Source organism: Mustelus asterias, chromosome X (assembly GCF_964213995.1).
Source record: "Mustelus asterias chromosome X, sMusAst1.hap1.1, whole genome shotgun sequence".
Taxonomy (NCBI): Eukaryota; Metazoa; Chordata; class Chondrichthyes; order Carcharhiniformes; family Triakidae; genus Mustelus; species Mustelus asterias.
In genome coordinates, this window is record NC_135834.1 from 14,138,706 (window position 1) to 14,152,214 (window position 13,509).

Below are 13,509 nucleotides of genomic sequence, written 5' to 3' on the forward strand. Positions count from 1 at the left end.
ATAGTACACACTGCTGCTACTGAGCATCGGTGGTGGAGGGATTGAATGTAGATGTGGTGCCAATCAAGTGCGCTGCTTTGTCCTGGATGGTGTCGAGCTTCTTGAGTGTTGTTGGAGCTGTACCCATCCAGGCAAGTGGGGAATATTCCATCACACTCCTGACTTATGCCTTGTGAGTCAGGAGGTGAGTTACTCGCCGCAGTATTCCTAACCACTGACCTGCTATTGTAGCCACTGTGTTTATGTGGTGAGTCCAGTTGAGTTTCTGGTCAATGGCAACCCCAAGGATGTTGATAGTGGGGGATTCAGTGATGGTAACACCATTGAATGTCAAGGGCGGTGGTTTGAGTGTCTCTTATTGGTGATGGCTATTGCCTGGCATTTGTGTGGCGCGAATGTTATTTGCCACTTGTCAGCCCAAGCCTAGATATTGTCCAGATCTTGTTGCATTTGAACATGGACTGCTTCAGTATCTGAGGAGTCGCGAATGGTGCTGAACATTGTGCAGTCATCGCCGAACATCTCCACTTCTGATCTTTGACAGAGGGAAAGTCATTGATGAAGCAGCTGAGGATTGTTGGGCCGTGGACACTACCCTGAAGGACTCCTGCAGAGGTGTCCTGCAGCTGAGATGACTGACCCTCCACAACCATAACTATCTTCTGATGTACCAGCTATGACGCCAACCAGTGTTTGCCCCTGATACCCACCTCAATGTTTATAATATTATACCAGAGGCATAAGTTTAGATAGGTACAACAGAGCATAATGGTATATTTAACAAATACATATTGGAGATGCAGATTCATAGAGGCAAGTTAGAAGATGCAGTATAAAGCAAGGAGATAAATGAACCTATACTGAAACAGTGGTGTGCAGATGGAGCTAGATTCAGGTGCTGATATGGCAACACTTATTTAGACAGGTACTAATTTTAGTAGAAATATATCAAGTTCTTAGAGGGATTGACGGGGTAGATGCTGAGAGGCTGTTTTGCCCAGCTGTGAAATCTAGAGCTAGGAGACATGGTCTCTGGATAAAAGGGTTGGCCATTTAGGACTGAGGAGAAATGTCTTAAGAGGGTTGTGAACCTTTGTAATGGTCTTGCCTAAAGAAGACCTGTGGGTGATCAGTCATTGAGTAGGTAAAAGATAAAGACCAATAGATTTGATTTATTATTGTCACATGTATTGGGAAACAGTGAAACGTATTGTGTCAGACTCCTATTTATTGACTACAGCTTAGCCTTCAACACCATTATCGCTATAAAACTCATCTCCAATCTCCGTGGCCTGGGCCTCGGCTCCTCCCTCTGCAACTGGATCCTGAATTTCCTAACCCACAGACCACAGTCAGTAAGGATAGGCAACAAAACCTCCTCCACGATCATCCTCAACACTGGTGCCCCACAAGGCTGTGTCCTCAGCCCCCTACTATACTCCTTATACACCAATGACTTTGTGGCCAAATTCCCCTCCAACTCGATTATCAAGTTTGCTGATGACACCGCCGCAGTGGGTCAAATCTCAAACAATGATGAGACAGAGTACAGGAATAAGATAAAGAATCTGGTGAACTGGTGCAGCAACAATAATCTCTCCCTCAATGTCAACAAAACGAAGGAGATTGTCATCAATTTCAGGAAGCGTAGTGGAGAACATGCCCCTGTCTACGTCAATGGAAACGAAGTAGAAATGGTCGAGAGCTTCAAGTTTTTAGGTGTCCAGATCACCAACAACCTGTCCTGGTCCCTCCATGCCAACACTATAGTTAAGAAAGCCCACCAACGCCTCTACTTTCTCAGGAGACTAAGGAAATTTGGCATGTCAGCTACGACTCTCATCAACTTTTACAGATGCACCATAAAAAGCATTCTTTCTGGTTGTATCACAGCTTGGTATGGCTCCTGCTCTGTCCAAGACTGCAAGAAACCACAAAGGGTCGTGAATGTAGCCCAATCCATCACGCAAACCAGCCTCCCACACATTGATTCTGTTTACACTTCCCGCTGTCTTGGAAAAGCAGCCAGCATAATTAAGGACCCCACGCACCCCGGACATACTCTCTTCCACCTTCTTCCGTCGGGAAAAAGATACAAAAGTCTGAGGTCACGTACCAACTGTTTCAAGAACAGCTTCTTCCCTGCTGCCATCAGACTTTTGAATGGGCCTACCTCACACTAAGTTGGTCTTTCTCTACACCCTAGCTATAATTGTAACACTACATTCTGCACTCTCTTGTTTCCTTGTCTATGAGCAGTATGCTTTGTCTGTGTAGCACGCAAGAAACAATACTTTCCACTGTATCCTAATACACGTGACAATAAGAAATCCAATCAAGTATTGTTTCTTGCGCTAAACAGACAAAAACATACCGTTCATAGAGTACATAGCGGAGAAGGAAAGAAGAGGGTGCAGAATATAGTGTTGCAGTTACAGGTAGGGTGAAGAGAAAGATCAGCTTAATATATGATAGGTCCATTCAAAAATCTGATGACAGCTAGGAAGAAGCTGTTCTTGAGTCAGTTGGTTCTCAGACTTTTGTATCTTTTTTCCGATGGATGAAGGTGCAAGAGAGTACGTCTGGGGTGCGTGGGGTCCTTAATTATGCTGGCTGCTTTCCCGAGGCAGCGGGAAGTGTAGCCAGTGTCAGTGGATGGGAGGCTGGCTTGCGTGATGGGACTGGGCTACATTCACAACCCTTTGTAGTTTCTTGCAGTCTTGGGCAGAGCAGGAGCCATACCAAGATGTGATGCATCCGGAAAGGATGCTTTCTATGGTGCATCTGTAAAAATTGGGGAGAGTTGTAGAGGGTATGCCGAATTTCCTTAGCTTCCTGAGAGAGTAGAGGCGTGGGTGTTCTGTTAAATTCAGAAACCCTTTTATCCCCAAATTATCCACCTGATTCTCTGCAAACAACTGTGCAAATGTGTGTAAAGGTGCTTTCCTGCCACTTCCCATTTCCCATCCACTGGGAATTTTTCATCCATTTTTCACCCAAATGCTGGCACTTTTGGCTGGAGGCTCCCTTGCTCATCAGCTCGTCAAAAGAACGATTCAAGGAGACTGTCGCTGGTTCCTGCCTTCTTGCGATAAATCTGATCAATTCTTTATTTTCCTTTCACGAGTTGTGCAAGATCCCTGCTCTACCACTCCTACTAATGAACCAACTGATGACAGCAGTACTTTATGGTAGTAACATAGCAGTTTGGTGTCTTTGTCAGCGGTGAGTCAGTGTGTAGCAATCTCACCCCTGAGTCAGAAGATTGGGGTTCAAGACCCACTCCAGGGACTTGAGTACAAAAATTTAAACTGACACTCCAGTGTAGTACTGAGGGAGTGTTTCATTGTCAGAGGTACTCTCGTTTGGATGAGTCATTAAACGGACCCAATCAGCGCTCTCAGGTAGACCTGACAGTTATTATGACAGGCGGATATGCTTCCTTGAACTTAAAAAAAATGTCACACCTTTTACAACAATGCTCTTTGCTAAGCCGAGTTCTTTAAAGGTTGTGACTTATTTTCTTTTATGGTCCAATTCATGGGTGATTTGAAGTTTTATTTTCAGAAATATAGGTTTCTCACTCACCATCTTCACACGTGTGTGTGTTTTCTTGTTGCAATTGCTTTGCCACCCCCTTTGCATTGTTTCAGTTTGTGTGTTGGGCATTTTATCAGGCACCGAATGTATACCCCATGCGAGATTTGCACCATACTAGATTATCTTTCAGTTTGGATTCTCCCTGTAACCAACTCGATCCTGTTTAAGTGTCCATTATGTCAAGGATTTGCCTAGCAGCAACAGTAACAAGAATTTAAAAATACCTGAAAAGTAGAAATCTGCCTAGCAACAGTAACAGCCAGCATTTCCACGGTCAGGCAAGTCTCTAAGTGATCAGAGCATTCAAAAGACACGAGAGCATCTAAAGATAATCAGGTGTGAATTGTTCTAGGAGTAGAAACAGATTACTTAGATGACTCCTACAGAAATGACTCCTAAATGACTGGGTGATTCAGGGTTATAGAAATGCTAAGCTCCACAAAAGGAAAGCATTTGAGATATATAGACAGCCGACTCTCGAGTTTGAAATAACAAAATGGGAAACAGTATAACTGTTACCCCTCTCAGAAGCAGATGGCCAGGCCACCCCTCAGCCAAAAGCCAGTCCACAACTCACAGCCACGAGGCTAGGACCATTTCACAGCCAAGGGGTTCTGTAACATCTATTACTTCTCAGAGATGCTATAGTGTTGCACCAAAGACTTAGAGCCAAGGCCTTGCAGGAAACCCTCGTAAAGGCAGTTTAAATATCTTCGCTGGACCAAGAAAATACATTTCCCAGATTATTCAGTAAGAAGTCTCACAACATCAGTTTAAAGTTCAACAGGTTTATTTGGTAGCACGAGCTTTCAGAGCACTGCCCCTTCATCACTCACCTGATGAAAGGGCAGCGCTCCGAAAGCTCGTGCGACCAAATAAACCTGTTGGACTTTAACTTGGTGTTGTGAGGCTTCTTACTGTGCCTACCCCAGTCCAACGCCGGCATCTCCACATCACAGATTTGATCACCAGTCCTGTATTGTGTGGTAACTATAAACTCGATTTGACTTATAGAGTTATTTAATATGAATGTTCTTTGGGAAAGGGAAGTCTTAGTGAGTTCAGAAATTGTAGATATATTTTGGAATGAGGGGTAATTTCTATACTGTGTGTGTGTTTAGTTATTCACGTATTTAAGTATCTTTGAGTGTTATAGTCCTTTTGATTGTGTATTTCCTTTTCTTTTAAGTTAATAAGTACTCCTTAATAATTGTTTATACAATGACTGGACTGGTTCCTCACTGGGTTTTACCTGACTTCTAACAATATTCCAAAAATCTACACACCACCACGGTGTTTCAAACTGGGACACCCTCGCAGGTAATTTCACCATGGTTCATGACAATTGTAATAGGGCAAATTTCTATTGAAACAAATGTTGCCAGTAGAAGCTCCAATTTTCTTTCCATCGCATGGCTGACTAGGAATCTCTTCTGTTCTTGGAGCCTGCCGTTGGTGTATTTGAAAGATTTACAGGTTCATGCTCAACTTGTTTGGCAGCAGGCCATATTTTGAACGCACCTTCCTTGGCCATCAAGTCCTGTGGTGGGATTTGAAACTGGAGCTTCTGGCTTAGAGGCAGGGACGCTACCCACTGCGCTGACCTGACTTAGAGTGCTTGATGCTAATCAACCTGAGTTCACTTATAGACCAAGTGTTCAATAAAATTATTAAAATATAAATGCTTGTTGTCTGTTCATGGTCACTGGAGGCAATGAGGTGAGAAAATGACATGAACACTCCCTGGATGCATGAAATGGGTTTGTCATGCAACAATTGAGACTTTTGTGAGCCTATTACTCCTAACAAGGAGTTGATGGTTGCCAATCCTGGCTCAGTGGTAGCACTCTTGTCTCTGAGTTACAAAGTTCTGGGTTTAAGTTACATTCCGAGGCTCGTGTACAAAAATCAAAGCTAACACTCCAGTGCAGTACTGACAGAATGCTGCACTGTTGGAGAGGCTGTCTTACGGATGAGACATTAAACTAAGGCCCCTTCTGTTTGCTTGGGTGGATGTAAAAGATCCCATGGTACAGTTTGGAAGAAGAGCAGGGAAGTTATTTTTGGTGTCCTGGACAATATCTATCCCTCAACCAACATCATTAAAACAGATTATGTGGACATTATTACATTGCTGTTTGTGGAAGCTTGTTGTGTGTAAATTGGCTATGGTGTTTCCTACATTACAACACTGATTACACTTCACAGTGGAGTCAGCAGCTTAGTTGGCTGGATGGCTGGTTTGTGATGTAGAGTGACACCAAGAGTGTGGGTTCAATTCCCGTACTGGCTGAGGTTATTCGTGAAGGCCCTGCCTTCACAATCTTGCCCCTTGCCTGAGGTATGGTGATCCTCAGATTAAATCTCCACCTCAAAGGGGAGAGCAGTCTATGGTCATCTCGAACTATGGTGACTTTACATTTACACCTCAAAAGTACTTCATTGGCTGTAAAGTGCTTTAAGATGTCTGGTGATCATGAAAAGCGCTACATAAATGCAAGTCTTTTCCTTTTAATAACTGAAGCTGAATCAGAATAAATAAGTAGGGAATGTTGAGTAGTTGTTATGTATGGGTGAAATTAAATATGCTGATATCATTTAGAACCTAGTTAAGGTGTTAATTACAACTTAATATTGCCACAAAATCATGGGAGGTTTAAAAGTAGTCCTATACTGACTCATTAATTGGTAATATTCATTTTTTGTTTATGATGGCTGAAAACATAGAGGGATAGACTGGAATTCATGGACCAGGCAATCACTATTTTGATTGCCTCACGCATTCCAAAACCCAATAGGGGAGTTTTGGAAACAATTTCAGCCACCTTTGTATCAGTCCCGAGATTGTGAATCAATATTAAAAGGGCAGAGTAGGGATCAAAGAATGACAGCAATCTTTATGAGTCCCTGACTTTGACTGAGTAAGCTACCCTATGAGCAGGATTATACTCTACTCAGAGATGGGAGATGCTTAATATTTGAATTTAAAGTCTTTGTTGGTCTTCAGAGGTTCTGATTTTTATGTTGCCCATTATTACTTGCTTGCATGTTTAGACAGATTAATGGAGAGTTGGATAGAATGATCTGAGGAGAACCAAACAGTGTTGGGTGAATGCCAGAGTCGAAGACAGAGTGTTAACCAGGAAAGCAGCAGCCTGATTAATTCTCTGAAGATATCTGCTAGGTCTATTGCTGCATTATTTTCATGTGTAAAACCTTTCACATGGTTCCAATTCATTTAAAAAGGTAATAATGTAATTTAACCCACAATGTTTAGAAATAGATAATACTTAGAATGTCTGAACAGATGGTGATCTATGAAAAGGTAGTCTGTAGCAACAAATAAAATGGCATGCGAGTACCCTTGGGAAATGCTGAGGTTAGATGTATGCAAGTGGTCTGTGGAACTGTAAACTGAATGACTCCTTCGCTACAACCACTCCTCCCTGATGCAAATGGTGAGTCTGTCAGTAGTGAGGACAGGAGGATGAAGTGGGCCCGACAATGATGTGTGGGCAGCGTGGAGGGGACTGGGGTGGTTCCAGGTTTGACAGCCTAGCTTGTAGTTTTCTCAGAGCTGACTTCACTGTTCTGTGGTTGGTTTCTGGATAGAGGTTTCTCTATATGTGTCTCACATCTGTCACTAATTAGAATATTCTAATTCTAAGTAAAATTTAGCTGATGATAATCAGTCTTTCTATTTGTCTAAGAAATGTTTAAATTTCATTTCATTCTTTTTATAAAATTAACATTTCTTAAAAAGTGGAAAAGGATTCTCATTAAAATGAAAAAAAGGCACACTGACTTTCTTTCTTTTCCCTCTTCACCTAAAGTAGTTTTGGAAATCTATACTCTAGCTGCAGTGAAGTAGATACTGCTGGAGGTTAAAGGTATCATTCAAGTAACTGGACTGGTTAAATACTACTGATACATGCTGGGCAATTGTCCACTATATGCTCAGATTGCAGAATCAGCTTTCAGTAGACAGAGTAAAGTTTCAGCATTTCAGACGCCCGGAGTCTTTCACATAAAAAATGAAGCTATTAAAAGCACAGGACAATTTAATTGTTAAACATAATCATGTTACTATGAAATAACACAATTACATTTTGTGATGTTTATATTTTGTTTAACACCACATTTTGGACATGGACATTTCAGTTACTAAACAAAAGTGACAAGTAATCTTTTGCTCAAAAAGCATTTTGATAGAATCAATCGGTTCACCTGGGTGGCACGGTGGCACAGTGGTTAGCACTGCTGCCTCACAGCGCCAGGGACCCGGGTTCAATTCTGCCCTCGAGTCACTGTCTGTGTGGAGTTTGCATGTTCTTCCTGTGTCTGTGTGGGTTTCCTCCGGGTGCTCCGGTTTCCGCCCAGTCCAAAGATGTGCGGGTTAGGTTGATTGGCCATGCTACATTGACCCGAGTGTCGGGGGATTAACAGAGTAAATGTGCGGGATTACGGGATAGGGCCTGGGTGGGATTGTGGTCAGTACAGACTCAATAGGCCAAATGGCCTCCTTCTGTACTGTAGGAATTTTAGATCTGAAAGCATCTGTAGAGAGATAATAGAGCCAACATTTCCCTTATGGAGAGGTATGTCTCACTGATTTTGATTTGGTTTGATTTATTATTTTCACATGTATTAGTATACAGTGAAAAGTATTGTTTCTTGCGCGTTATACAGACAAAACATACCGTTCATAGAGAAGGAAACGAGAGAGTGCAGAATGTAGTGTTACAGTCATAGCTAGGGTGTAGAGAAAGATCAACTTAATGCAAGGTAAGTCCATTCAAAAGTCTGACAGCAGCAGGGAAGAAGCTGTTCTTGAGTCGGTTGGTACGTGACCTTAGACTTTTGTATCTTTTTCCCGACGGAAGAAGGTGGAAGAGAGAATGTCCGGGGTGTGTGGGGTATTTAATTTTGCTGGCTGCTTTGCCGAGGCAGCGGGAAGTGTAGACAGAGTCAATGGACGGGAGGCTGGTTTGCGTGATGGATTGGGCTATACTCACGACTTTTGTAGTTCCTTGCGGTCTTGGGCAGAGCAGGAGCCATACCAAGCGGTGATACAACCAGAAAGAATGCTTTCTATGGTGCATCTGTAAAAATTGGTGAGAGACGTAGCTGACATGCCAAATTTCCTTAGTCTTCTGAGAAAGTAGATGCATTAGTGGGCTTTCTTAACTATAGTGACGGCATGGGGGGGGGGGACCAGGACAAGTTGTTGGTGATCTGGACACCTAAAAACTTGAAGCTCTCAACCATTTCTACTTTGTCCCCGTTGATGTAGACAGTGGCATAGAACATAGAACATAGAACAGTACAGCACAGAACAGGCCCTTCGGCCCACGATGTTGTGCCGAGCTTTATCTGAAACCAAGATCAAGCTATCCCACTCCCTATCATCCTGGTGTGCTCCATGTGCCTATCCAATAACCGCTTAAATGTTTCTAAAGTGTCTGACTCCACTATCACTGCAGGCAGTCCATTCCACACCCCAACCACTCTCTGCGTAAAGAACCTACCTCTGATATCCGTCCTGTATCTCCCACCACGAACCCTATAGTTATGCCCCCTTGTAATAGCTCCATCCACCCGAGGAAATAGTCTTTGAACGTTCACTCTATCTATCCCCTTCATCATTTTATACACCTCTATCAAGTCTCCCCTCAGCCTCCTCCGCTCCAGAGAGAACAGCCCCAGCTCCCTCAACCTTTCCTCATATGACCTACCCTCCAAACCAGGCAGCATCCTGGTAAATCTCCTCTGCACTCCTTCCAGCGCTTCCACATCCTTCCTATAGTGAGGCGACCAGAACTGCACACAATATTCCAAATGTGGTCTCACCAAGGTCCTGTACAGTTGCAGCATAACCCCACGGCTCTTAAACTCCAACCCCCTGTTAATAAAAGCTAACACACCATAGGCCTTCTTCACAGCTCTATCCACTTGACTGGCAACCTTTAGAGATCTGTGGATATGGACCCCAAGATCTCTCTGTTCCTCCACAGTCTTCAGAACCCTACCTTTGACCCTGTAATCCACATTTAAATTTGTCCTACCAAAATGAATCACCTCACATTTATCAGGGTTAAACTCCATTTGCCATTTTTCAGCCCAGCTTTGCATCCTATCTATGTCTCTTTGCAGCCTACAACAGCCCTCCACCTCATCCACTACTCCACCAATCTTGGTGTCATCAGCAAATTTACTGATCCACCCTTCAGCCCCCTCCTCTAAGTCATTAATAAAAATCACAAAGAGCAGAGGACCAAGCACTGATCCCTGCGGCACACCGCTAGCAACCTGCCTCCAATCCGAAAATTTTCCATCGACCACCACCCTCTGTCTTCGGTCAGACAGCCAGTTACCTATCCAATCGGCCAACTTTCCCTCTATCCCACACCTCCTCACTTTCATCATAAGCCGACCATGGGGGACCTTATCAAACGCCTTACTAAAATCCATGTATATGACATCAACTGCCCTACCTTCATCAACACACTTAGTTACCTCCTCAAAAAATTCTATCAAATTTGTGAGGCACGACTTGCCCTTCACGAATCCGTGCTGACTATCTCGGATTAATCCGCATCTTTCTAAATGGTCGTAAATCCCATCCCTAAGGACCCTTTCCATCAATTTACCAACCACCGAAGTAAGACTAACCGGTCTATAATTACCATGTTCTCCTTTACGCTTCCTGAAGTCAATGACTATTTCCTTCATTTTGTTGACATTAAGGGAGAGATTATTGTTGCTGCACCAGTTCACCAGATTCTCTATCTCATTCCTATACTCTGTCTCATCATTGTTTGAGATCCGACCCACTACGGTGGTGTCATCAGCAAACTTGAAAATCGAATTGGAGGGGAATTTGGCCACACAGTCATAGGTGTATAAGGAGTATTGTAGGGGGCTGAGAACACAGCCTTGTGGGGCACCGGTGTTGAGGAGGTGTTCTTGCCTATACTTACTGATTGTGGTCTGTGAGTTAGGAAGTTCAGGATCCAGTCGCAGAGGGAGGTGCCGAGGCCCAGGCCACTGAGTTTGGAGATGAGTTTCGTGGAAATAATAGTGTTGAAGGCTGAGCTATAATCAATAAATAGGAGTCTGACATAGGTGTCCTTGTTATCTAGGTGTTCCAGGGTTGAGTGCAGGGCCAGGGAAATGATCCCTGGCATTATTGTGGCAAGTAGAGGTGCTTGTGCATTTTCCATGTTGGGGGAGATGATTGGGATGTAGATTTGATCTGCCCTAATACAGACGATGGTGTTCAAAATATATGGAGTCATAGAGGTTTACAGCATGGAAACAGGCCCTTCGGTCCAACTTGTCCATGCCACCCTTTTTTTTAAAAACCCCGAAGCTAGTCCCAATTGCCCGCATTTGGCCCATATCCCTCTATAGCCATCGTACCCATGTAACTATCTAAATGTTTTTTAAAAGACAAAATTGTATCCGCCTCTACTACTACCTCTGGCAGCTCGTTCCAGACACTCACCACCCTCTGTGTGAAAAAATTGTCCCTCTGCTATTCCCTCTAGTTTTAGACTCCCCTACCTTTGGGAAAAGATATTGACTATCTAGCTGATCTATGCCCCTCATTATTTTATCGATCTCTATAAGGTCACCCCTCAGCCTCCTACGCTCCAGAGAAAAAAGTCCCAGTCTATCCAGCCTCTCCTTATAACTCAAACCATCAAGTCCTGGTAGCATCCTAGTAAATCTTTTCTGCACTCTTTCTAGTTTAATTATATCCTTTCGATAATAGGATGACCAGAACTGTACACAGTATTCCAAGTGTGGCCTTACCAATGTCTTGTACAACTTCAACAAGACGTCCCAAATCCTGTATTCAAAGTTCTGACCAATGAAACCAAGCATGCTGAATGCCTTCTTTACCACTCTGTCCACCTGTGACTCCACTTTCAAGGAGCTGTGAACATGTACCCCTAGATCTTTTTGTTCTATAACTCTCCCCAACATCTTACCATTAACATGTACCCCTAGATCTTTTTGTTCTATAACTCTCGCAACGTCTTGCCATTAACTGAGTAAGTCCTGCCCTGGTTCAATCTACCAAAATGCATCACCTCGCATTTATCTAAATTAAACTCCATCTGCCATTCGTCAGCCCACTGGCCCAATTGATCAAGATGCCATTGCAATCCGAGATAACCTTCTTCACTGTCCACTATGCCACCAATCATCTGCAAACTTGCTAACCATGCCTCCTATATTCTCATCCAAATCATTAATATAAATGACAAATAACAGTGGACCCAGCACTGATCCCTGAGGCACACCGCTGGTCACAGGCCTCCAGTTTGAATAACAACCCTCGACAACCACCCTCTGGCTTCTGTCATTAAGCCAATTTTGTATCCATTTAGCTACCTCACCCTGGGTCCCGTGAGATTTAACCTTATGCAACAACCTACCATGCAGTACCTTGTCAAAGGCCTTGCTAAAGTCCATGTAGACAACATCAACTGCACTGCCCTCATCTACCTTCTTGGTTACCTCTTCAAAAAACTCAATCAAATTATATGCAAATATAATATGCAAATGATATGAATATATTATGTCATATTTCGTAAGAGCAATACCAATGTGTTGCTACTTCTCGAGTTGCTATGGCACTCGGGGATGAGAAGAGTGGGAATGTCATTTCAGAATTTCTTTTATAAAACATTTATTAAAAATTTATAAAAAATGAGGTAATGCATTTTGGAAAGTCTAATACAGATAGGAAATATACAGTAAATTGCAGAACCCTTAAGAGTATTGATAGGCAGAGGGATCTGGGTGTACAAGTACACAGGTCACTGAAAGTGGCAATGCAGGTGGAGAAGGTAGTCAAGAAGGCATACGGTATGCTTGCCTTCATCGGCTGGGGCATTGAGTTTAAAAATTGGCAAGTCATGTTGCAGCTTTATAGAACCTTAGTTAGGCCGCACTTGGAATATAGTGCTCAGTTCTGGTCGCCACACTACCAGAAGGATGTGGAGGCTCTGGAGAGGATACAGAAAAGATTTACCAGGTTGTTGCCTGGTATGGAGAGCATTAGCTATGAGGAGAGGTTGGAGAAATTTTTCTCACTGGAATAACGGAGGTTGAGGGGCGACCTGGTAGAAGTCTGCAAGATTATGAGAGGCATGGACAGAGTGGATAGTCAGAAGCTTTTTCCCAGGGTGGAAGAGTCAATTACTAAGGGGCATAGGTTTAAGGTGCGAGGGGCAAGGTTTAAAGGAGATGTACGAGGCAGATTGTTTACAGAGGGTGGTGGGTGCCTGGAACTCGCTGCCGGGGGAGGTAGTGGAAGCAGATGCGGTAGTGACTTTTAAGGGGCGTCTTGACAAATACATGAATAAGATGGGAATAGAGGGATATGGTCCCCGGAAGGGTAGGGGGTTTTGGTTAAGTCGGGCAGCATGGTTGGTGCAGGCTTGGAGGGCCGAATGGCCCGTTCCTGTGCTGTAATTTTCTTTGTTCTCTCAGCTGCCTCAGCGTTCACTAGCCAAGCCTTGCATTTAAGGCTTGCCACAGCAATTTTCCTCCCTCCAAAGCAGAAAATGAATGTCTGGAATTATTTAATTGTATCAGATTATTTCCCCTTTCTAAAGTTTTTTTATTGACAGGTTCTTCCCATGTGCCTGCCACCCTTGTTTTTCTAAATAGTGGAGGTCGCAGGTTTGGAACGTAATGTCAAAGTTTCTGCAGTGTATCCTGCAGATGGTTCCATATACTGGAGTGTCAGTCTTGATTCTTGGGCTGGCCCAGAGGCAACAGTAGGACCAACTGAGCCATGGCTCACATTTTAATTATCTTGCAATTGAGTCTGTGTCTATATATGCCCTGTTTGTGAACCCAACTCTCCATTCACCTGATGAAGGAGCAGCG

General features: G+C 43.5%; 1 protein-coding gene across 3 annotated transcripts in view; it reads left to right on the top strand.

Annotated features, from left to right (window-relative positions):
- LOC144481960 (zinc finger CCCH domain-containing protein 10-like) overlaps nucleotides 1-13,509 on the top strand; it is a 133,016-nt gene that overhangs the window by 24,712 nt on the left and 94,795 nt on the right. The window lies entirely within an intron of this gene.